This window comes from Dermacentor andersoni, chromosome 4 (genome assembly GCF_023375885.2).
Source record: "Dermacentor andersoni chromosome 4, qqDerAnde1_hic_scaffold, whole genome shotgun sequence".
Lineage (NCBI taxonomy): Eukaryota > Metazoa > Arthropoda > Arachnida > Ixodida > Ixodidae > Dermacentor > Dermacentor andersoni.
This window is the reverse complement of record NC_092817.1, coordinates 163561784-163584358: the sequence shown is the minus strand read 5'-3', so window position 1 is coordinate 163584358 and position 22575 is coordinate 163561784.

The window sequence follows — 22575 nt, the reverse complement described above, 5'->3', positions numbered from 1 at the left end:
CGCAGCAAGAAGATCACGACCTGAGTTGCACATTTACTCGACAGAGCTAAGCTAATTACGTTGCCCGTGGCATACTCAGTAGCCACTACTATCCATTTCTTTCCCAAGGTGGATGTTGGAAAAGGGCCAAGAGGATCTAGTCCAATGCGAAGGAATGTTTCGTGGGTACGTCTATCGATAAAAATGAACGAGGAGGTAGTAGCATGGGAGTTTTATGACGTTGACGTGATCTGCAAACAGCCAAGTAATGGCGTAGGGAGCGTGCATGCACTGGCCAAAGAAACGACGCCGTACACGCTCGTATGAGCGAGATACGCCAAGGTGTCCACCAGTGGGTACCTAACCAAGTTCAGTGGGGACACGTCATCGTAAGTGTCAAGGCACGATAATAACAAAGTCAGGTTCACCACGCTGAAAATTTCGATGGTGTAACACATCCTCCTGAATAGAAATTTGCGGACAGATGCGTCATTAGGCGATGATTCAAGGCGATTTATTGTTTCACACAATGAAGGGTCATGGCCATGTTCGTCACCAATGGGAATCATATCCATCACACAAAAAAGAAATCAAGTCGTTGGAATTCATAGCATTCTCAGGGTTGTTGACCGACCAGTAATCTGCATCTAGGTGCACGTGGCTGGATTTATAGACGACCGAAAATTAAAATTCTAGTAGGCGCAGGGCCATGCCACCAAGCCATTCAGAAGGATCTTTGAGACAGGAGAGCCAGGACAACGCGGGGTGGCTGCTAACTAAAGAGAAGACTCGTCTCTATACCGGGCGTCTGAATTTCCCCACTGCCCAAACGAAGGCAAAACGCTCGTCCTATGTAATGGAATAATTGAGCTCAGCTTCTGATAGGAGGCGGCTAGTGTAGGCGATGACTTGGTCATGGCCATGTTGGCGTTGTGGTAGTGCTGCACTTGCATCGCTACGAATTTCGGTAGCCGCAGCTCGGTGAAAGTGGGCAAATATCGAAGAAGCGTGAGCAGCTTGATGAGGTACGAAAACGTAGAAGCCTTTTCTTAGCCCCATGAAAAAGCACATTGTTTCTCAAAAGCTCAGTAAGAGGCCTCGCTATGTCCACAGAATTCTGCACGAAGCAGCGAAACTATTAGCATAGGCCTATAAAAATGCGGGCATCCCCTACATGTCGCGCAACCGGGAAGTTCTTGACTGCGCAGACTTCCTCGGATCTGATTGTACACCATTATCGTCTACCAGATGACCAAGCAATAGGATTTCGCGGCGGCCAAAGTGACATTTGGACAAGCTCATCTGCAGTTCGGCCCCACGAAAAAGTTCCAGGACGGCTGAGAGGCGCTCTATATGTTTATCAAAAGTTGCTGTAAAAACGATGACATCGTGTAAGTAGCACAAACATCTGGAGCATTTGAAGCCCCTGAACAGTGAATCAACCATACGCTCAGAGGTGACCGGAACGTAACAAGTCGGAACGGGATGACCTTGAATTGGTAAAAGCTATTAGGGCCTGCGAATGCCGTCTTTTCATGGTCCATATTGTCCGCAGCAATTTGCGTTTACTTTAGTGGGTGCTTACCTTTCTCCATCAAGTCGTTTTGATAGGCAGAGACTGAGTGACATTATAGATGCGACACCTGGTCCATGGATTGTTGTTGGGGACTTCAACGCGCATCATTCACTTTGGGGAAGCAACAAGATAAATTCGAAAGGAAGAAACCTCGTGTCCTTTGCTTGCGACCATGAACTTTGTTGTCTAAATGATGGCAGTCCCACGTTTCTGCGCGGCCGGACATACAGCAGTTGTTTAGACTTAGCATTTGTTTCGCGATGCCTCACTCGCTGCGTCGATTGGTTCGCAGATATAGAAACCCACGGAAGCGACCACATTCCTACCTACCTGAAGATAAAAGGCCTCACCAAATCCGTTCCATCAAATTTTAAACAAACAATAGATTGGCCCGTGTTTAAATCCCTTATGGAAGACGCATGCCACGAAGGCATTTCGTCCACACTAGAATTTGAGATCGCCAAGGCTATGCAGGATGCTATGCGCTCATTTCGGCCATTAGAGAAATACACAGATTTTGATTCGGAAATACAGAGCCTCCGTGCAATCCGCCGGCGAGCAGAGCGACGGTACCGACGGACTAAATCACTCTACGACCTTAGAGAGGCCAGACGCATTCAAAAGAAAATTCAGCGTCGCCTTGCTGTACTGCACAATCAACGCTGGAAGTCGTTTTGTGAGTCTCTCGACCCACGTAAACCTCTGTCGGTTGTCTGGAGAACAATCCGTGGTCTTCGAACAGCTCCTCAACAGCGTCGTCCATTTAAGTCTCTAGCCCTACATCAAGGACGCCGAGAAGTCGAGGTAGCCGAAGATTTCTGCGCAAGGATCGCGGGTCCGGCGCTCACGTATTCACCTTGCGCACCTATTCCCATTGTGCCCCCTTGCTCCCGGGATCCTCGTATGGACGCTGCTTTCTCCATCGAAGAACTCGAGGCCGCACTTGCTGGTTGCAGGCGATCTTCGTCACCAGGACACGATGGCATCACATACTCTGCGCTTGTAAACCTTGGTCAAGAGGCCAGAGATGCCCTTCTTGGCCTATACAACGCATCATGGCGTGACGGCCTGGTCCCTACAACGTGGAAATCCAGCCGGCTTGTTCCACTCCTCCAGGCTGGCAAATCCCCGTTGGAATTGTCATCTTACCGTCCAATAGCACTGGCCAGCTGTGTCGGCAAGGTAATGGAAAGAATGATACTTGCACGGCTAGAATGGTACTTGGAATTCTACAACGTCTATCCAGAGGTAATGGCTGGTTTTCGACGTGGCCGCTCGTCAATAGATAGCGTTATCGACCTGGTAGCATACGTACAACACCAGAAACATCTGAAACGAATCACTGCGGCCCTATTCCTTGATGTTAAAGGTGCGTACGACAATGTAGATCATCAGGCAATTCTGGACGCCTTAGAAGCTGTAGGGATTGGTGGACGCACTTTTCGCTGGATATGCAACTATTTGCATGGAAGATCTTTCTTTATTTTGACTGAAGACGGACCAACGCCATCTAGCTATACCAGTCGTGGTGTACCGCAAGGCGGAGTACTCAGCCCTACCCTTTTCAACCTGGTGCTCGTTGGTCTCGCTAATTCGTTACCGCAAACTGTACAGCTCTCCGTATATGCAGACGACATTTGCATATGGGCTTCAGGCGTGACACGTGTACAAGTCCGCGCACGACTTCAGAAAGCCTCAACGGCTGTGTCAAGATACCTAAGAAAACAAGGCCTGGAGCTTTCTGCTGAAAAATGTGCAGTCGTTGCTTTTACTCGTAAATCGATGTCCCCGTATGCTTTGCGGATTAATGACCAAATCATACGATATAGACGAACGCACCGATTTCTTGGCGTCATCATTGATAGAGACTTGTCTTGGAGCCCTCACATCTCGTACATGACAGAGCGTTTGGCCGCCATTGTGGACCTTCTTGCATTTCTCGGCGGGAAGTCCTGGGGCGCAACAGAACCGTCAATGTTGCAACTATATCAAGCACTGTTTTTGGGCTTCCTGCGGTACAGCTTACCTGTAATAGGTAATACTTGTACTACGAATATTCGCAAACTCCAAAGCGTGCAAGCCCAAGCACTCAGGACTTGTCTCGGTCTTCCCAAAACAACGTCATCGATTGCGACAGTGGCCATAGCCAGAGACGCGCCTTTGACAGTCTACATTGATACAGATGTCCTGAGAGCGCACATCCGACACCTGACTCGGATTCCCTCACACCATCTTGCTTGCTTGCCAGCAAAAAGGCCACTTTCAACTTTTGCTAAAACAATTGTAAGACATCAGTCGTACTTGCCCTCAGAATTTACGCCCGCTTCACGATTGTCAGATCCATTGTGGTGTCTGCACCGGCCGCAAGTGCAACTGACAATTCCAGGAATCAGAAAGAAAGCTGGAGCGCCATTGCAAGCTTTGAAGCAAGCAACTTTGGAGCACATTCACAACGTGCACAGATTCCGGAAACATGTATACACAGATGGCTCAGTAAAACTCAACAGCGCTGCTGCTGCAGTTATCATCCCGGCACAATCTGAGGAAATCAAATTAAGAACCTCATGTGTGACCACATCGACGGGTGCAGAACTCGCGGCGCTCCGTGCTGCACTTGATTTCATTAAGCAGAAACCACCGCAACAATGGACAGTCTTCAGTGACTCCAAGGCAGCCCTTCAGTGCATACGAAGCCCAATGCGCCATGGACCCAATGAACAACTGGCCTCAGAAATTCGGCACATATATCATCAAAGCTATGATAAGGGACACAACATAATCTTTCAGTGGCTTCCAGGACATTGTAACATCAGCGGGAATGACCAAGCCGACGAAGCCGCCCGATCGGCACATGAAAGTGGTCAACGAGTCTTCATTCCGCTTTCGCGAACAGACGCTGCGGCTGGGCTGCGATTGATGTCCCGTGAGTGTACTTTGCCCCTGTGGGACTCAAATGTTTTCACCATGTGTCGGTTGCGGTCGTTGTCTCCAGACATACGGATGCACATCCCGCCTGGATTACCACGACGTGAACAGACCATGCTTTACCGTCTGTGGCTAGGCGTTGCCTTTACAAACGCCTATGCTTTCCTCATAAGAATGGCCAACAGCCCCACGTGCGACACATGTAACATCGACGAGACGCTCGCACACATTATCTGTGTCTGCCCGCGATACAGTGCTGAGATACAAGTGATGTGCAGGGTACTGGACCAGCTGGACAATCGTCCACTTTCAGAACTAAAAGCTTTAGGCCAATGCTCCGAAAGAACATCCGCGTTGAAGGCCTTACTCGCGCTATTAACGTTCTTGCGGTCTACGGGGCTTCACGATAGACTCTAAGAATACCGCCTCCTACCGTTCTGTAGTGTACGCGCTTTGTTCGTGCTTGTCTTCCTTTCTTTCTATCTCCCCCTTCCACTCTGTTTCTCTTTTTATCCCTCTTAACCCTTCCCCCTGCGCAGGGTAGCCAACCGGAACTACCTCTGGTTAACCTCCCTGCCTTTCTCTGCATTATTTTCTCTCTCTCTTGCCAGTACCCGGAACCTAAGTTAATGGATGAGAAAAAGCGGGCACCATACAGGAAATCCGGACTAACATAATTTGTTATATATATATTTTGTTATATGGCCTCTCACCAGGCCCCATAGCAAATTTTAGTTATATGCTGCAATTTGTTACGTGTCCTCTAGGGAGCGTTCAGTCGCAAAATGTTTTAAAATCGGCTCATTATTAGCCGAGATATAAATATTTTAGTGCCAAGAACCCATGATATCAGCAGGCGGGCTGCACTGCCAAGCAAGACGCTCTCTCCACTCGCCCCGGCTAGCCCCTGCAAGCGAAATTGCTTCCCTTCGTTTTACCATACCGGACCTCAAGGATCGCGTGACGCATACGTCACAGGCACGGCCTTCATTTTCCTTTCAAGTTGTTTTTTTTTTCTTTTTTCCTGCGCTACGCATTTCCGCTGACCGCGCCGCGCGAGCTGTTGTCTCGTTCGCGCAGAGCACGATTTTGCGCGCTGGGCCCAAGGAAATATGACTAGCGGCATAATTCAGTGCTACACGAATACTGAGGCAGAACAAGCGGATCGCAGAGCGTGATCCCGCGCTGGAACACGGTAGAAAATGGCATAGTTTCGGTACCTGGGCACGTGACCGCACGATCGTGGGAGCAAGTAGACGAAGCGGAAGCGCATCTCTCTTGCTTCGTTGCGAAGTAAAACGAAAAACACGCAGACACTCCGTTTGTGTATTTTATTATTTCCTTTAACTTCAATTCGTCAACTCAAGCAACAGATCACACAGATAACAGATGTCTTGAATATTTCTCGAAGTCACGTGTCACCACGAGCGACGTCACACTGCGGACACGATCACGTAGGCGCAAGTGCCCGACTATGTCACCGTCCCTCTGCTGGCGGATTCGCCACGAGTGAAGAGGGAAAAGGCATTCGGACTGAAATTTAAAGCCTTTCCGCGGCACGTAACGATGTTATTCTTTGCAAACATGGTCGTTGGCGAGCATTGTATTATCTGGGCTTGTCAGTTCATATGGTCAGACCTGGTGAGGAGGCCTTTAAGGTGCCGATAACCACACAGAATCGCCATGTGCTGTCTTTATTTTTGACCCATACGACAGGCCATGCCCAGGCACTGCAAGATGGCTCAATAACATTCTTGGCGAGGACCTTGTCAAGTTCACTTTGAATAAGTTCACACTCACTGGTACACACACAATATGAGCGTCCGTGAATAGGAAGCGCAGCGTTGGTAAATATGTGATAACTTACGCTTGTGGCTCGGCCCAAATAACGGCCCCTAATGTGAAAAATGTCAAGGTAGAAAGCAGTTAAGTCAGAAGCGATCATCCACCTAATGACGCTGTCAGGGCAAGAATATGACTGTTGATGAGCCAGGGAACCAGGAGAAGCGGCCACTGTGCAAGCTTCGACTTCGTGTCCATCGAAAGCGGAAATTGAGGCGAGTGAAATGTCTTGTGGCCGCACTTAGGGTGCCATGCTGAAATTTAAAACAGGAAGGAAGATACAGTTGGCTCCTATACACAGTGCGGTATGAGGTATTGCGATACCGTGGGTAAGGAGGACGTCAGTGATGGGCATCGAAACCTAGTCACCATCAGGAACTGGGGCGGTGACGACCCGAAGTTGGTGTAAGTCCACGTCTGCGGTGGCAACCGGGCGTAATCGATAGAAAAGAGGCGGAGCGCAGGTGGCTCAGCGGGGTCCATTATGGGAAGATCAAAACGAAGTGTGCTGGCTGAACAATAGATAAGGGCGAAGTGTGCGGCAAGGAAGTCGAGTCCCAGGATAACAGCATGCGGGCATTTGGCAAAGACGGCAAATAAACAACTGTCTGCCGACGAGCGATGCAAACACGAGCGCTGCACATGCCAACGACGGCAGCGGTTGTGCCATGGGTGTCACGGACGACTTGAGTCATCGCAGGAGTCAGAATTGTCTTGAACTTTCGGCGAAAATGAGCACTTATGAGAGAAAGGTGGGCCCCCGTGTCCATGAGGGCAGTGACTTGTACACCGTCAATCCGCGCATTAAGGAGGTTATGTTTAAGTAGGGATGGTCAATAGAGGAGTTTCGATGTTTTGAAGAAATGCAGCGCCACCTCTTTGAGGAGCATTGCTTAGTTTTTCGTGTGGAAGCATTGTAGAAAGGCCGTGAAGGAGGGTCGGCAGGGCTGGGGGGAGCGAGACTGGCGGCGTTGGGTTGAAGGCGACCGGGCGTAGCGCAGCCCAGTCACACGTTCTTGAGGGGCAACTTCGTCAGAGTTCGGCACACACGAGCGTTATCGGCGAGGTGCATTAAACTAACTGGCAAAATTCGGCTGTGATGTAGAACTGCAATGACCAAGGCAGTATCGCGAGATGTGGCCGACGCAGTGACAATGAAAACAAAGAGGCTTGTCGTAGGGAATTCATAATGCGGACGGATCCCGGAACCGTGGAGCAAAGCCTGAATTGGGTCAAGGTAGAGCTGCGAAGTGGGTGGATATCCGAGTGAGGAGCCGAGAAAACGCAGTAGATACCCATAGTGGTGATCTCCTTTTGGACGACCACTTGGATAAGAGGTATAAGAACGGAAGGCGGGCCGAAGGGCTTAGGCTCCAGTGTAGTTAGAGTGGTCGCTTTGAGTTGCGCGTTACGCGCGATACGCGTAACATTAACGCAGCTGGTGGCTGGGCTAAAGTGATCATCACATGGTGATGTCGCTGCAGTATTGAGAAGGCGTTGGAACTGATTTGAAATACGTCGGTCTTTGGCTTGTTTCAGGCGGTATTGCTTGAGGTTGGCGCCAACAGTCGGAATATTTGTAAACACTAGCAAGGTAATGGTGTGGCTGGAACTACCTTTAGAGACGTGCACAACTTGGAGACAACTTTGCCTCCCTCAGCCATCACATCGTCGGCTTTATGGCAGAGAGCTAAGACGTCTTATATGTCGGTTACATACGGCTCGATTGACGTCTGCACGTGAGTAGATAATTCCATCTTGGCAGTCAGCTGGCGGCCCAAGCGGTTCCCAAATAAGTCGTGGATCTTTTGCTGGAAACTGTCCAAGCTTGTGAACTCGTGTTCGTGGGTTTGATCCCAGATTCGAGGGGTCCCGCCGAGGTAAAGGGTAACTTTCGCGAGAATGATAGGAGAGTCCCACCTCGTGTTTGGGCCGATGCGTTTGTAGAGGTTCAACCAGTCATCGTCGTCTGCATTGTCCAGGCATGAGAACATGGCAGGATCTTTGAAGGTGGACAGCGTGATGGTAGTCGCGGTAGGTAGGGCAGCAGGTGTGGTCCTCCACCAAGTAAGCTACGTATAAAGATGCACCGAAAGGAATATGTAGAGGTTTATTTGCAAGTGTATATGGATGTAGCCCTGCGAAGAACGAACAGATAATACTAGGCTATGTTTTTTTTTATAGAAAAAAAACAAGATGATGCTCGAACTAAAGGCAATATTCGAGAGAGCGGAACCAACAATCTTGTACACAGTTGGTACAGCGCTCATCTTTATAGAAAAATATATTTTTGATGTTCAACAATAAAGCAGATATCAACTCATTCAGTCAAACATGCTAAAAACCAAGCACAGTTGCGATATTGCTTTTGAAACAGGCTTTGACTATGCGAAAACATGTATCTAAGACACTGAAAAAACATCACCGTGGACAAAGTGAAAATAGTGTAGAACAATATGAATCAAGTTAATCCAGAATTGGTATCGTTCATATAATATACGTCATACAATTCGCATTGCCTGTCTACGATAACGTAAGATCCAACAAGCCAACAACGTTCACGGAGTTATCACGTCGTCGTCCTGATCGTCTTTCCGATTATGATAGGCCTGCTCTATATATATATATATATATATATATATATATATATATATATATATATATATATGGGGATCACGAAGCTGGTCGCGTTCCCCTGGACACAGCATTGGACGTGCTCAGCAAGGTGCGCTGCAGGGACCATAGGATGCTAAGAACTCGCATTAGCCTAAACCTGAGGAGGGAATGGAAGAAACTGGTACATAGGAAGCCGATCAATGAGTTAGCGGTAAGAGTGAAAATAGAGGAATTTCAGATGAAGCTGCAGAGCAGGTATTCGGCTTTAACTCAGGAAGAGGACCTTAGTGCTGAAGCAATGAACGACAATCTTGTGGGCATCATTAAGGAGTGTGCAATAGAAGTCGGTGGTAACTCCGTTAGGCAGGATACCAGCAAGCTATCGCAGGAGACGAAAGATCTGATCAAGAACCGCCAATGTATGAAAGCCTATAACCCTACAACTAGAATAGAACTAGCAGAAATTTCGAAGTTAGTCAACAAGCGTAAGACAGCTGACATATGGAAGTATAATATGGATAGAATTGAACATGCTCTCAAGAAAGGAGGAAGCCTAAAAGCTGTGAAGAAGAAAGTAGGAATTGGCTAGAATCAGATGTATGCGTTAAGAGATAGACGGCAATATCATTACTAATGTGGAGGAGATAGTTCAAGTGGCTGAGGAGTTCAATAGAGATTTGTACAGTGCCAGTGGCACCCACGACGATAATGGACGAGAAAATAGTCTAGAGGAATCCGAAATGCCACAGGAAACGCCGGAAGAAGTAAAGAAAGCCTTGGGAGCTATGCAAAGGGAGAAGGCAGCTGGGGAGGATCAGGTAACAGCAGATTTGTTGAAGGATGTTGGGCAGATTGTTCTAGAGAAACTGGCCACCCTGTATACGCAATGCCTCATGACCTCGAGCACACCGGAATCTTGGAAGAACGCTAACATTACCCCAATCCATAAGAAAAGGCGTGCCAAAGACTTGAAAAATTAGACCGATCAGCTTACTGTCAGTTGCCTACAATCTATTTACTAAGGTAATCGCAAATAGAATCAGGAACACCTTAGACTTTTGTCAAGCAAAGGACCAGGCAGGATTCCGTAAAGGCTACTCAACAATGGACCATATTCACACTATCAGGTGATAGAGAAATGTGCGGAATATAACCGTATAAAGACGGTGGCTGTCCGAATATTGTCGTTCAGTTTCGTTCGCGTTCAAAGCGTAATGGGCTCGTTGAAAAGGCGCGAAAGAAGCGTATATCCGCCACTGAATTCGGTCAATCTGGTCATGCTTCTATTTTCGTAAATGAGCACCTGTGCCCAACACTAAAGAAGCTTCTTGGGCAAGTTGTTTCACGGAAGAAAGACAAACAGTGGAAGTACGCGTGGACTCGGGATGGTAGAATTTTCGCGCAGAAAACTGACACGTCACGGGCACTACGCATATCTGCAGTTCAAGACCTTGATAAAATGGAGTAAGCACTTGCTAGTGTGCATCGGACGTGGTCCTTACTGCAGCAGTTAAACATGGCTGAAAGACTGTTCACACCAACTGACGTTGGTAAAATATTTTCTAAGAGAAGTAAGTGCACGTCCTTTTTACATTTAAACACGCAATCTGCACGCAATAAGGACGATGATCTCAACGCATTGCTGTCTTCTTTTGGTTTTTTATTTGACATTGTCATGCTGTGCGAAACATGGTATCGCAACGAAGAAGTGTTGCAAATATCAGACTATGTCTCTCATTGTCTGAATCGCTGCAATAAAAACGGCGGCGGTGTCCTGTTGCTTACAAGGACTAACTTGCATTGCGAATTGTTGAAAGACTTTACTCAAATTACTGCTGACTTTGAAATTTTGACTGTTCTACATGGTCGCAGCATTTTTTCTGTGGTATATTGCCCACCGGGAGGGAATGTGGTTAATTTTCTTAAATGCATCGACAACCTGCTATCCTGGGTTAACGATAACGACTACAGTTTAGTTTCGGGTGGTGATATTAATATAAACATGTTACACGATAGCCCACTTCGCAGAGAGACATTGCGGATACTTGAATCAAATGCTTGCATTAATACAAAAACTGCTCCTACTCGTGTTCAAGGTGACAGCCACAGTTTACTCGGTGTTTTCATTACGAATTTTGACACAGAAAACATTGAATCGGGCGTAATCACTGTTCACGTCAGTAACCACTTGCCTATCTTTCGACTTGTTAATTCACCTGTGTTGCCCTCGCGTCTTTCTAAAGATCAACACTTCACATTTCAGGATATTAACCCATTCACACTTGAGAAATTTCGCAACGAAATATTGCGTATAAACTGGCAAGACGTGTATAACGAAAAAGACTGTGACAAAGCGTACGAGTTGTTTTTATCATTTTTTCAGAGCGCTTACAGAAAGTCGTTTAAACCAAAACAAAAAAAGCCAGAAAAGCAAGGAAACCTTGGATTACTGACAGTACGTTGAAGTTGATCAAACAAAAAGATGCTCTTTTCAAGCAATTCCTAGGCACAAGGGATGCAACAGATTTAGCAGAGTTCGAAAAATTCCGGAATAAAGTTAATAGTACTCTAAGGGCAGCAAAAGCGCAATATTTCGAGAAATTATTTAATCAAAAAACGATAATGCGAACCGATATCACCTGGAAAAAACTAAACAGTTTACTTCGTGTAAACAATCAGCCAGAGAGTGCAGAAGAGTTAGAAATAAATAATCAGCCGACATCAGGCACGGCATTGGCTGACGCTTTTAACAATCACTTTCTATCGCTGGTGAATAGTTCCTACGATCCTCGTTGCACAGAATACGTAAAACCAAAAGTCATCGAAAGTGCATTCCTAAGCCCCACTAACACTCATGAAATCTACAGCACGTTTCTCAGCCTTCGAAATAGCAAAAGTTGCGATATCGATGATTTGCAGATTCGCCCAGCTAAGCATGTTCTAGACCTAATCTGTCGTGTCTTAGAGCACGTGTACAATCGTTCATTGGCGAATGGTATATTTCCTCGGCGCATGCAAATAGCGAAGGTAACAGCACTTTTCAAATCTGGCGACAGAAACGCCCTCTCAAATTATAGGCCGATATCGATCCTGCCTATTTTTTCTAAATGTCTTGAGAAATTGATTAATACCAGAGTAACCTCTTTTTGTAAAAAGCACAATGTAATTACAGATTACCAGTATGGGTTTAGAAAACGTTGTTCAACAAAAATAGCTTTACTGATGCAAAAAGAGATAATTTTACGAGGCTTTGAAAACAATTCACTTACTCTCGGTGTCTTTATTGAATTTTCGAAGGCTTTTGACACCCTTAATCACGACACTCTACTAACAAAACTTGACATTTATGGCTTTAGGGGAACTTTCCTGAACTTAATTAGAAGTTATTTGCAGTACAGGTATCAGACCGTTGTCGTAGGTAACAACTGTTCAAAAAATTTGCCTATATTCGCTGGAGTTCCTCAAGGAAGCATACTAGGACCACTATTGTTTAACCTGTATATAAATGACATAACTAATATCAATACCAACGCCCAATTTGTTATCTATGCCGACGACACTAGTTTGTTCATAACTTCTAAGGACGTGAAAGAATTACTATGTGTTGCTAATGATACACTAGCCCAAATAAACAAGCGGAGCTTATTCAACTCATTAACTATTAATACTACCAAAACAAAAGGCGTGCTTTTCCAGCCAAAAAACAAGAGGCACAGTATTGACGGACATCTAAAAATAGGCACATCTTTCATAGACATAGTACCATCGGTTAAAAGCTTAGGTGTCACATTCCAAGAGAATATGCTGTGGAATGACCATGTCAACATCATTGCTAACAAACTTGCATGTGTTGTTGGAATACTAATAAGATTACGCTTCCTTTTACCATTAAGAGTGAAGCTCCTACTTTATAATTCTCTTTTCTTATCTCATGTTAACTATTGTCACCTCGTATGTGGCAACACGACTAGCAGTAACATCAATATTCTATATTTATTGCAAAAGAAAGCCATCCGTGCAATTTGAAACTCTTCATTCGATGCGCATACTGATCCTCTTTTTTATCAATTAGATATAGCGCCGATAAAATCGGTCTACAATACAATTTTGCTGAAACGCTTTTTTACAGAAAGAAAAGGTAGCACTCATTTTCTTGTGCACTTGTCAAGGCTAACACTAAATACAAGCAGTTTCAGTACACGTCACAGAGAAACTTGGCATATTCCGCACTCAAGAACTAACTACGGAAATCAAATGCTGCGCCACGAACTACCATCTCTACTTAACTCTTTTCATTAATCACCCTACTTATTATCATTTCAATTGGGTGGCCATACTTGCCACTCATATTGGCATTCACGTGAATACTTAGTGTTTTTCTTTGTGGTTTGTTCTGATGTATACGTGTTCTAAGCTGTAATTGCACAGTGACCTATTTAGTTTTGTATTTCTGTGAATGTTACCCGTAAATGAAAAGGGATTCATAATGTCTGCATTTTGTTGTTTTCCTGTTCGTGTTTTTTGTAACTTGTATGACAATACTATATCTGCATTTATGTCAATTTTTTCGCCGCAGTGCGAAGTAACTTTGTATAAATAGTCCCATTTATCCACATATTGTTTATATTTTTTATTGTTCATCTTGTACTTGTGCACGCATTGCTACGAGATGCCAAAGAAACCAATAAGGGACACAGACCTAGTCAAGCCGATTTTATGGCTTTTTGTCTGTGCCCCTGCTATCTGTACGTTGTATAGATACAAATAAAGTTCAGAGTTCAAAGTTCAACCCTTATATATAGCTTTCAGCTATATCAGAAAGCGTTTCAGAAAGCGTTTGATTCTGTGGAAAGCTCAGCAGTCATGGAGGCATTACAGAACCGGGGTGAAGACGAGCCGTATGCACAAATACTGAGATATCTATAGCGATTCCACAGCCACCATAGTCCTCCATAAAGAAAGCAACAAAATCCCAATAAAGAAAGGCGCCAGGCCGGGAGATACGATCTTTCCAATGCTATTCACAGCGTGTTTACAGGAGGTATTCAGAGACCTGCATTGGGAAGAATTGGGGATAAAAATTAATGGAGAATACCTTAGTAACTTGCGATTCGCTAATGATATTGCCTTGCTTAGTAACTCAGGGGACCAATTGCAATGCATGCTCACTGACCTGGAGAGGCAAAGCAGAAGAGTGGGTCTAAAAATTAATCTGCAGAAAACTAAAGTAATGTTTAACAGTCTCAGAAGAGAACAGCAATTTACAATAGGTAGCGAGGCACTGGAAGTGGTAAGGGAATACATCTATTTAGGCCAGGTAGTGGCGGCGGATCAGTATGATGAGACGCACATAATCAAAAGAATAAGAATGGGCTGGGGTGCGTTTCGCAGGCATTCTCAGATCATGAAGAGCAGGTTGCCATTATCCCTCAAGAGAAAAGTGTATAATAGCTCGGTCTTACGAGTACTCACCTTCGGGGCAGAAACCTGGAGGCTTACGAAAAGGGTCCTGCTTAAATTGAGGACAACACAACGAGCTATGGAAAGAAGAATGATGGGTGAGAGCAGATTGGGTGAGGGAACAAGCGCGAGTTAATGACATCTTAGTTGAAATCAAGAAAGAGAAATGGGCATGGGCAGGACATGTAATGAGGAGGCAAAATTACCGATGGTCATTAAGGGTTACGGACTGGATTCCAAGGGAAGAAGCGTAGCAGGGGTCGGCAGAAAGTGAGGTGGGCGGATGAGATTAAGAAGTTGGCAGGGATGACATGAGCACAATATTACATCACCGGGGTTGTTGGAGAAGTGTGGGAGAGGCCTTTGCCCTGCAGTGGGCAGAACCAGGCTGATGATGATGATGATGATGATGGCGTAGAAATTTTTTTAGACGTCGGCAGCTGCAACAACTGTTTGTATTTTGTGAATAGACTACCCCTTACATGTGGCGCACGTAGTGAAGTTTGCAGCTGTGCTATAAGTACATACACGCGTTTTTTAACTACAGCACTCATCTTCGCAGCGGTGGGCGTCTCAAGCTTGCTGATCTTGCGAACATGTATAGCTTTATGAATATGCTTTTACTGTAAGGTTTTTCCTGCCCCAGGCTTGCTTGTAAGTTCGCTTAGTAAATTCCGCCCCTGTGTTTCACTGTGCCGATAGCTTTCAGTCAGCACAATACATCTGTGTTACCGTTGGCCTTTACAGTAAATGCCGTAGACGTAATATGTTTCAAGATTTGACGTATTAAAGAGAAATCAGACATGCTTCATTTTCAGAGTGCGTTCTGGCTGCTAAATTGTAGAAAATTGTTGCCCAAAGTTTCAAAGTCTTTAGAAATCCTGTGGTATGACGTATTGTGAAGTTCTATTGCATATATATGTCATCGAGAACAGAAGCTACATTATGATCTATATTAAGTGTCGCTCTTTAGGCTCACACCTGCCTTTCTTTCTGTCTTTTTTTCTTTCTTTCTTTAATAAAGGCACCTTTACAATATATATGATTTAGGGGAAGCGGCTAAATGCTTCCAGAGCCGCCATGGCATCAGAGAAGCCTGCTTGTCTTGTACCTCTAAGGCGAGGGTTCGATTTCCACGCAGACCGAAATGTAAATACTTCAGTTGCCTCACTGGGCCAGCCATCTTTACAGTTACTGAAGTACTACGGAACAGTCAGAATACTTGAAATTACACATACATACATTTGTAGGAAAAAAAAACAATAATATGTTGTATAGATAATCGCAACGAATCACAAATACCCAGCGGATGTCTTTGATTTGGTTTCCGTTTAAAAAATAAAGTTAAAGAAGGGGTTGAACTCGCGAAAACCACATTTTGATTATAAGGCACGCCGTAGTGGAGCAGTCTGGAAATTTTGACTACCTGGGGTTCTTTAACGTGCACCTAAATCTAACTACACGCGTGTTTTCTCATTTCGCCCCCGTGAAATTGCGGCCGCCGCGGCCGGGTTTCGATCCCGCAATCTCGTGCTCAACATTCGAACGCCATAGCCACTGAGCAACCACGGCGGGTTAACTTGCGCCTCAACATAAGTTAAATTATGTTTATTAAGGTGAACGCATGAGACGGCTCATGGGACGAAAAATCCGATGTCCGGCATTAAGCAATCCGGCGTTAGGGCACCAAAAATTCGTAGGTTGTAAAACCCTCAAGCAATGCCTCCTGTGCTAGATGCCTGCCGCGTCACTAGTTTTCCCATTGGAGCGGAGGTTCCTGTAGTTCGGGCTAATAGCGGAGAGACGGTGCTCGCAGCCGACCCTACTTCCTGTTGCGGAGGAAGTGACGATTCCTAGGCTGGTGCGCGCTCGACCAATGTCTTGACGAGAAACCGCCGGTGCAGCCTCCGGTATCGCAAGAGGCGCCGCTAAAATCTCGAAGGCAGGAGAACGTGATTGAAGTTTGGAGCAGCAGCCGCAACTAGCGCTCGCAGCCGACCCGGGTAGAGACCCGGGCATCTAGTAAATGAGGCATTGCCTCGAGCAATGTTAGGAGTCAAACCCACTTACACATATGGATGAACCGGCGATATCTCTAAGTTCGATTCCAGTTGACATCGTGAAGTTCGAGAGTCAATCCACTACCTCCTTTGGTGATAATTAGGACGAAGTCAATAAAGGCGGAGGTAATTAAGGTTGCGGTAATTAATGCACTCAAACCCACGGGCTTTGTCGGGAGAAAACAATACGAAGTAACAAGGCATTATAATGAAAACGTCCAATAATGTAATGAATAGCGCGCAGGCCTTTGCCTTCCTCTTTTGGGTGTGCTAAAGGTGACTGTCAAATATTCTAAAGCGAATAGTAGTCGTTTCGAGGACTTTCTGAAGTTTCATTTTAACGTTCCCTGAGTTAATGGGTCTAAGATGGTGGTATGATGAACTAAGATGCTAGTTATTTGGACAGCAAGCTTCTGTTCTGCGTGGCTTGTTGGGCAAGGTGACATAGTGGCCAATGTTCTTTTAATACAGTATCCAGTATTCTTATAAGAATATGTAGCCTTAATGAATGATCGGTGCGTCTGATATTGCGGTATCACCTCTAGCAGCAATACTGAGTATTACCTGTAGAAGTAAAACTCAGCACTTACCTTTGAGAGTTGCCAAGTGGGACATTTTTGTCAATATAAGAAAAAGAACATATTGTAAGTGCAACTTCTCTGTAGTAATAAAGAACACGGCAATCGCCAAGACGTTGCGCGCTATTTCACTTCAGTCATCTTCGCTACCTCTTTCCATAAATCGTGTATTCAATTGAAAATGGTCTTCATTTTACCCATACAAAAAATTAGCAGAAAGGATCACGGAGTTAAAGGTAGAAAGGTGCATCATCAGTGCGTCTGAGGCCCAGCATAAGTAAACACATAACAGAGAAACACAAACCCTATCAACAATTCAAGTCATACCATGGTACAAACCCACGATTATATTCAATCGAATAGCAATTGAAAGAACAAACATACTTTTTTTTATACATGAAAAGTTCCTTACTTTTGATCTATTTGGCACACCGGCACAATATGACGCTCAATGTGGATGGTGCGGTGGAGAATACTGCTAACGTGGAATAAGCGGCCTTTTATAGCGTGAGCATTAATCACCGCTTATTTGATCATTATTCTTGCACCATGACATATTTAACTTGTCACGTTCACGCTCTCGCTGACGAGCTTCATGCCGCGCCATGATCGTTTAATTTTTTTTGCGTTGGGATCCATGTAGTTGCTGTTATAAAATACCGGCTACCTTGTAGGTAATAACTACATAATCTGCCGAGCTGTACTTATTTCTCGGAATCTGGACCTTGCATATCATCTACACCCTGTTTGCTCTGTAAGCTTGTTCGTTTCCTACTTATTTTACACTGTGTAGAAAAGGAATTGAAGAGCAGGCAGATACGAGTGGGGTGGCAAGCTATCAAATGTTTATCTCTTGCGAAAGAGCGCACCTACAAACCGGCACACTACGTGCCTACGTGTATTACACTCGCCTCAGAAAGGAATCTCACATACCGAGCAAACTTGCATGGTAAGAACAAGATTGTTTGCAGTAATAACGGAGCAACACAAGAAAGATCAACAAATGCGTGTGTATGAGATTACTTGATGAAAATATTGGACGTTTGAAGTATAGTTATCGTATACCGATGACTAAACGTGTACATTATTATTTCACGTTTTCCACAGGGCTTGAACACGACTGAAAAGATTTGGGTGAAGCAGCGAAGCTACGACAATAACCATACCTGTGTATATGTTACACAGAAGTTTTTGAACGAAACTGATTACCAGTTTACACAATATTACAATGACTCTCAAAGAATGTGAGTAGCCTTGCTTTTATATTTTGTGTGAAGCTTTCTGTTCTTAATTCACCATGTGGCGATGAAGTAGAAATATCTGCCACCAGTAGTAAAAAAAAATTGCTTAATCATATAAAAAACATTTGGTACGGCTACCAGTGCATAATCGTAATATCCAATACGAAAATCCTCAGTTTAAAGACTTAGACGGTGGGGAATAAAGATTTACAAGTAGGATCTATGAATGTGGCAAAGTGTCACGTATCTTTTTTCTTATTTTGTGTGTGTGCTCTTTTTCTTCTGCCACCAACGTTAATGGCGTTTAGCCGCCGGTCGAGTTTAACACGCGAGTGATATTTTTCAATGAGACCATTTGCGCTGATTTCAACCTGAGCCCAGCCGAACTGTAGGACACAATGTGATACAAGGCGATTCTGTCGAACTCTGAATTTCATAGCAGTGCAGCTGGAAAGCGAGCTACTATAGCTGTATATTTCTTCGTCTGATGACTGGCTTGAACTACAAATTACAGTCAGCGATGGAAGATGTGAAATTTATTTGGAAGCTCTCAAGAGGTATAAAAAGAGCAGATCACGTAAGAGCACTACCTCGTTACATCAGCCATATAATCTTATTGAGGGAAGACGAGTGGATGGCTAAAATTAAGAGCTTTATATTTTCAGCAGCAGTTCTTCAAACTTAGAAAGCTATTTTAATGATACGAATATATCACAGATAGGGACAAGAGGGAAAGCGGCGGAAAAATTACGAAATGCAAATTTTTCTAAGTGATTTTTTACAGCAGCGCTACGAGCTCCACATTATTGAAGTTGGAAACTTCTTGACGCAATGAAAGCACAAATTCCCGTGAATATTTTTAAGCAACCATGAAATACTTACACACTGTTACCAAATTCTTGATGCTAAATTTATTCATCAAGAGGAGGAGGCGGTTGAACAACATTTATTGAAAAAAAATAGACAGGTGTGCTGCTTGAGCAGGTAGGTACCCTCCGTCCAAGGCTACTGCGTCTCTAGCTGTCTTCCGGGCCTGCCGCATCAGCTGCTGCTGCTAACGAAGGTACAAGCTAGTCAGCACGCCCTCCTACTGCTCGAGTTTTGGGGTATTTCTAGTGCTGCGTGTACGTTGGTGCAAGACCATGTGGCGTAATATAAGCAGGCATTGTCATTACAAATGGGTCATTTGTACGAGTATTGGGGGCCACGACTTGCGGAGTCGCCATGTGTCGGAAGCGCCACCCTAGCGTATTCTGAGGGATTACGCGGCGCGCTCGTCATAGGTCTGGCTTACGGCGCTCAATAAAAAACACCACACGGCAGCCTTACTGGATGGCTGCCGCGTGGGCATGATCATTTCTGTAAGTAATCTCAAAACGAGGGAACTTTATTACTGTTGAAATAACATTCTTAGGCCAACTGAAAGCACAGAATCATTTACAGACCCCATCTCTTTACCGAATACATAGAGTGAAAGCCACTGCGCGCATTCGCCGCGATGGAATCTCCCGAACCGGCTTCTTACGTGAAAGGTAGGCAAACGCTGAGAGTAAACTATGTGAAATGTGTTTTTATACTGGGCTGTCTGCATAACTACAGGGAGCATAACAAAATGAAGCCTCAAAGCAGCGATCGCACGGGTTCGCAGCGACCGGCTGCGCGTCTGCATGCATGTCCGCGCACAATGTTTCCCTTTCACCACGAGCGCGTTTTCGCACCATGCCATGAGCATTAGGCCGCATAATATGAGCATTGGACAGTCCACAAGCAACGATTGTTGCGTGGATGTTATCAGAGCTGCTCAAAAGCAATTTCGTTTTACAAGGGAGTTCGACGCCTATGGCGACTGTGATGTGCCGTCGCGACGATTCAATATTTTTTTCTTCTCAATTCTTGCATGTTTCAATGTTATTGCTAAAGTGGCGTCGCACTGAATGCACTAATCGGGTGGTTTCGCACTGCTGTTTTTTCGTAATCGAGTGCGTTAATTCATAACACAAATATGACCATATGCCATGCCTTTGTTTAATGTGCTTCTTACCACTCCCTTTCCATTCCAGTAAACTTACCAGTGTCTAGCGTCAAAAGTTCATAGGCCAAACCATCATGGCATTAGCTGGGCAGCGAACGCGGGCGAACGTCTCAGTGTGCGTTTTCTACTACTCGCCGAACATCGCAGTCCCGGCGCCGTAGCAGAAATATTCCTCGCGCCTGTGCTTGCTACATACTGTTGGGTACTCCAGGCTAGCGTATCATACTGCTGCCGAGTTGTAGCGACGCCTGCCTATTGAAGCTCGGCTGACGTTACAATTGGGTAGTGTGGCGTTGTCGGCGGGCTGCAGGCATCCGGTAAACCATGGCGACCAAGCTAGGGCGAGACGATTTCTAATGCGAAACTTCCACGGTATATTCAAAGGTTGGTGAAAGTTGAAGAGAAGAGAATGAAGTGATCAAAAGTACATTTCGGAGCCCCTTAAATTGGCTCTCTACAATCGTGGGAGGCATCTTGCTTCCGTCGACGTCACGTAACTGGTACAGAAAGCCTGCTGCAAGGAGGAGGCCATCCCGCCTCCTGGAATTGTAGACGCTTGTCCGTCTCTTTTGCGCGCTGCTGGTTCGTGGAAGTTCTCCAGTAGACTTTGGCCGTTCGAGGAAAGGGTCCCTCTAAAGTCACACATACACACACAAAAGAGGCCTGTAAACACTGCGGGGCTTCCGCCAGACAGGCCGACACTCGAAGTGGTCATGGCGAATTTGGAAGTCACGCTTCATTTCGACGAAAACGGTCGAGTGAAAGAAATTCCTTTCTGCACGTGGTGCGGGACGCCAACCGTAGCAGGAGCAGTCAGGCCTCATTTCGACGAAGCATGGTGAGATAAGGTCGGGTGAAATCCCTTTCTGCAAGTGGTACCAGACGCCAACCGTAACAATACCCTAGTTGTAGCCGATGGCTGTTTGCCGGTCCTAAGTTTCACGAGCCAAGCTTCACGCAGCTTCTTGTCCTGTGGCTACGCGTGAATAAGGCTGATACCGGGCTCCGTGCGTACGTCCGGCACTGCGGCACCGAGCAGTAGCATACCATGCTGCACGCCTCCAACGGCAGCCACTACCAATTATACTGATTTCAAATTTGTCAACCAGACACCCAAGGAGGGAAAGCCTCAGCATTTAATCAGAACCTCAGTGCAGGCGGCATTTTAAACTTTCGTTTTCAGCTCGCTTCGGCGCTTCCGAAGCAGCCGACTCGGCTGCTTTGTCCACGTGATCCCTCATGCCACGTCACGCCGACGGTGGCGCCAGCTTTTCGAGTGGTGGAGCTCGCCCCCCAATAGAGTAGGGTGCTTTGAGTCTAGTCTGCTTAAATGGAGGCATGTGTTGATTTTTAACTGTCGTCATGCTACGGCGTATTCGCATGAGAGGATCTTGTTTGGAGGTGGGTAATGTGCCTGCTTATTCTTTGTTGTAGTATGACGTTGTACTGTAAAGGTTGGCACTCCATAGATGCGGCCGTATTCCTTTCTACTTCCGCCCCGGAGGCATGCCTCGGGCTACAGCATGCGCACACTGATTATCACGGAGAGACTATTGTCCTGGACTCCAAACTATTTCAACGTCTGGGAATCGGGAGGCTTGTTTGAGGAATCGGCGGGCAATGGAAGAGAAGATACATCTGGCGTAGCTACGGCAAGCAGCCTGGGAGTCAGTAGGAATTTTGACATGCTCGTAGTACCCCTTAAAAACAGCCATGCCGGCTAGCGCTGTAGATTATAACCTTCAAAAGGTGGTCTCGACGACGGTCCCACTGTCAAAGCCCTCGAAACACACAAGACAGCCATCGCCTTGACTATCACCTCTAGTCATTCATTGAATACTTTTTCTAAAAGCCCGCTTTCTACAGCTGGTTGTCCCAAATAGCTCTATACTCTGCCCTAATAGCTCTTATAAAGCGTTAACTGCTAAATGAAATTCCAAAGAAGTGCACGAACGATCCATCATAACGTCAGACGGGTTCAAGCGGTGCTTGTTTATTATGTTTGTAAAATTGCCTTGTAATATGTTTGTCTTGGCGCCCTCGTTTCATTGAAATGCAATAAACCTTCACTTTCAATTTCCTTCAAAACATACGTACCCTTTCTTTCTGAGTGATAAATCGCGCCCAAACAATGTCTTCGGATGGACGGACGCGGATCCGTCAGGGTATAATCACTCGGGTTTCTTTCCTTAGTGCCAATGCGCGAGGCACGCAAAGAAATGGGTTGGCGAAGTCTGACTGATCTACGGAATAACGTTGTCAAGAA